Source organism: Phyllostomus hastatus, unplaced genomic scaffold, assembly GCF_019186645.2.
Source record: "Phyllostomus hastatus isolate PE091 unplaced genomic scaffold, TTU_PhHast_1.1 phas_contig_150, whole genome shotgun sequence".
In the NCBI taxonomy this organism is placed as follows: Eukaryota; Metazoa; Chordata; class Mammalia; order Chiroptera; family Phyllostomidae; genus Phyllostomus; species Phyllostomus hastatus.
Genome location: NW_025333611.1, coordinates 16728019 through 16731872, shown reverse-complemented (window position 1 = coordinate 16731872; position 3854 = coordinate 16728019). Strand labels below are relative to the sequence as shown.

The 3854-nt window shown below is 49.6% G+C and overlaps 1 long non-coding RNA gene across 1 annotated transcript; it reads right to left on the bottom strand.

Moving 5' to 3' along the window:
- Positions 1 to 490: 490 nt before the first annotated feature.
- LOC123811355 lies at positions 491 to 3639 on the bottom strand. Its single transcript, XR_006784371.1, has 2 exons — positions 3378 to 3639; positions 491 to 2318 (listed from the first exon to the last, which is right to left on the bottom strand). It is a non-coding gene; the product is annotated as an uncharacterized LOC123811355 (long non-coding RNA).
- Positions 3640 to 3854: the final 215 nt, after the last annotated feature.

The following is a 3854-nucleotide window of genomic DNA, read 5'->3' as shown; positions in this document are numbered from 1 at the left end:
ACGGCTCAACTACCTAAAGTCTGGCTGCCACCCGGGTAGTGAGGAGGCCCTGGGATAGTCCCTTCCGAGGAGCATGGTGCTTCCCACTCAGGAGGCTGGAGGACAATTGGAAACAGTACCTTGGGGAGTCGTAGCCAGATACTCGAGGAAACTCCTATTCAGCATCCAGTTCCGTTTACAGGTATTTTAAAAGCCTCAAAGACGATGAACAGCACCACAATCTAATATCTACAATGGTGTAAACATCCTATTTCTCTATAATCACCCATATATATACACATATATTTTAAAAATATTTTATGTATTTATTTTCAGAGGGGGGGGGAGAAAAAGAGAGGGAGAGAAACATTGAATAGTTGCCTCTCACATGACCCCAACCGGGTATCCGGCCCATAATCCGGGCATGTGCCCTGACCGGGAATCAAACCTGCAGCCCTTTGGTTTGCAGGCCGGCGCTCAACCCACTGAACCACATCGGCCAGGGCAGAAATCACCTGTATATATTTTTATTGAAGAAAATCTCAGTGAAACTAAATTTGTCTGCATTAAGTTTGGCCTGATTACTTACGTAAGCGTAGTGAGAATATGTAGGTTCTTCTTCAGGCTGCTTTTCTGGGGCCTTGTAAGGCAGGGCACCAGGTCGGTTTTCCAAAGCAGTTCCTTGAAGCTGTCTGATCATATCTGAGTCCACGCACATCTCCCTCAAATACAACATTCCAGTCAAAGCCTCAGCCACACAGCCAGTGTTTCCCATTGTGTTTTGTTGCAAGGAGAAGAGATTATTATTGAACTTATGCAAATAAATATATTGTCATAAAAATAAGAAGGCTCACAGAATTTCTGAATTCTGGAGGGATCAAGTAAGGAGAAAAATAAATGTTTCATCTTTGTTCACAAAGGTATATCTTACCAAATTGTTGATAGCTTAAGAGAAAAGATTTCTTTAAATCTGGAAAAACAAAACATTGCAGCGTCCTCCTGTGTTTATGCCGCCTTGTCCATGCAATCAAGGCTTCTGCCTGGGTCCAGCTTTTCCATTGGTTCTCTTGCCCTTGCCTGGTGACTGAGGGTGTCAGGGACAGCGACACATGGAAGAAGTTTGCCAGTCTTTCATCCAGGCTTGTGTGGTTTGCCCACTGAAGTGGGCACCTCCGTCACTGGAGGCTGTGGAAGGTGCACCCCACGTGGGAAACACATTTGCTAACATGCACGTGTGGCTGGTGATGCTGCCCCTGGTCTGAGCTCTGGAACTCCCCTGGTCTGCGTGTGCCCGTCACACGTAGTTAGAGTGTGGTGCTGTCATCAGTCTGTGCTGAAACCAAGCACAGTAGTTGGGAAGGTGGGCCTGCTGTGTTGTCATGGATACCTTGCCACAGGGGGTATCCATGAAAGGAAAAGGGCAAAACCCAAATGCTGTAGCACTGGACAGAGGAACTGAGGCCTTGAACCTGGCTTTCCGTGACCGTGGGCCAGAGCAGCCTCATTAGCATTTTTCCAGGAGCTTCGTCTAGCTGAGTCAAGTGCATGGAAAATGTTTTCTTTCGCTTTGCGTGTTTTCCCCAGGGCCCCCTCCCAGTGCCCCTCAGCTCCTCTTCCCAATTTCATGCATTCCCCAGAAGCTTGTCCTGTGCCCAGGCTCAGGGCGCAGAAGCAGCTCCATGCTGCTGGACATAAATTCCCGTGGAATGCGAGCAGCAGCAAGGCATCAGGTGAGAGTCTGATTTTGTGTGTGTGAGAGAGAGACACACACGGACAGGTGCTGATCTGCCAGTTTGAGTAAACTCCCTCCAAACGCCGCCGTCTGATTCCCGAGGAGCTATTTGGAACGTTCCCAAGGTAGAAGAACAGCGAGCACAAACAGCCTTGAGGTAGTAGGGGGAAGCCAGGTTGTTTTCTCTTGGCAGCGATTCCTTCCTTGCCTCGGGAAGGCGTGGGGCAGGCTGCGGTTCTCAGGAAGCGCTCTGGGCCCACGCTCCTAAGTGGTCTCGGGGGTGCTGGGGCTTTCAGCCAAGTAGCTGGTTGTCACTGAAAGCCAAACATTTGGTTTTGAGTGCAGTTCCCACTTGGAATTCATTTCCAGCACCTCAACATAGGAGACCTCAACGTATGAGACGTCGCTGTCGTTGTTTATTTATTTTCTTTTCTTCTTAGGCTTGTTGTTTCCTGGCGAGGAGCCAGGGGAGTTTCTGTGAGGGCCGGAGTCCCCAGGTGTTTGTAAGATGAGGAAAATGCTCGGATGGTGTGTGAAGGGGATGCACAGGAGTCAGAGAAGAGGGAATCAAGCCGACTCTGGCTGAATTACCTTGTTGCTCTTCTGTCTGAGGAAGTGAAGTCAGAAGCAATGTGATCTCCCATTGTCAGATTCACCATTATCCCCTCCCTCCCATCCATCCATCCATCCATCCATCCATCCATTTTTCCCTCCTTCCCTCCCTCCTCCCTCTCTCTATCCATTCTTTCTTCCATCTATATTAGAAAACTAACTTGAGCATCTATTATGAGCTGAGTGATACAGGTGAACAAAACACAGCCCCTGCTTCTAGAAATGCTTGAGTGGGCAAGACAGACACAAACAGGATGCATAATGTCGCCAGGCACTTATTACTACAGAAGCTTGTGCCGCAGTCCAGGGAGCACAGGACAAGGGCTGCAGCCTCTGTCTGGTGTAGGGGTCAGGGGTCAGGAAAAGCTTCTTAGAGCAGTGGTCCCAGCTGAATCTCCTCTGGTGAGGAGGCTGGAGAGGTTGGTGTAGGAACCGGGGCTGTAGGGTGGGGGGTCATCATGGAAGGGGACAGAAGAGGGTGCATTAAGGGTATAGCAGGGAGACATTGACTAGGTGGTTTTCAAACACAGGAGGCAGGGAGTGGCGGTGCCACTTATAGAGGCTTCTGCAGTGATGTGGCCAGGCTGCCAGCACCCTGGGTGGACGGGGTGTGCAGGCATCTGGCTCAGGGCCAAGTGGCGTGGCTCTGTTAACAATAAATAGTAACAAAAACAAGCACTTACCCAGTTACTTCATAACAAGCCTAGTGACAAGTGCTTTGAATCCATTGTCCCGCGTACCCCGAGTGTGGCCTGTGTATCATGCGAGGTTATTTTAGGTGACACCCAGCGGAGGCGTTGAATAACACTGCGTCACACTGAGAGTGAATGTCCATCTTTGTCCCTTCTCTCTTTCTGTCACTACGCTTAGTCAGCAAATGTTGCAATTCCTGCCTCTGAAATGCCTTCTCTTCCCCTCCCTTGCATGTTCCCCACCTCCCTGCCTCTACGTGAGCTCTGTTTCGTGAGTTCCTGTGTGGGCAGGAAGGTTCCCAGGCATTTGTTCACAGTGGGCAGTTAACTGGGGAATAAAACAAGATTATTCTGGGGCTTACCTTTCTGGAGGCAATCTTCGAATCTGGAAGGAGAGAACCTCTCACAGGTTGTTTGGACTTTACCGAACGTGTTAACCTGCCATCGGGGTAGCTAGAAGTTGGCTATGGATGAGAATAAACCATGGTCTTTCGGTGCAGCCTCTGGGTTCTAGGGTGGATGCAGCTGAACTTCGACCCCTGGATGTTTCTGTAAATTCATGTGGGTTCTGTCCCATTGGAGGAATGCATCTTTTCAGCTGACCAAAACTAAGTAGCAATATTTCAAAACTCCTGGTTCAGGGGAGAGTGCAATGTTCACAGTCCAACTGAACGAAGAACCTCCCTGAAGTTCCGGCGCATGCTCAGCGTCACCTTCTGCCTGGTCAAACTACAGCTGAAGTTTCTGAGGCTGTTGACATTAAGACTCCACCTCCACCTTCAACTTCATAGACTCATTGATTACTGGCGTCTCTCACAAGACCACCCCCTCCCCCAACC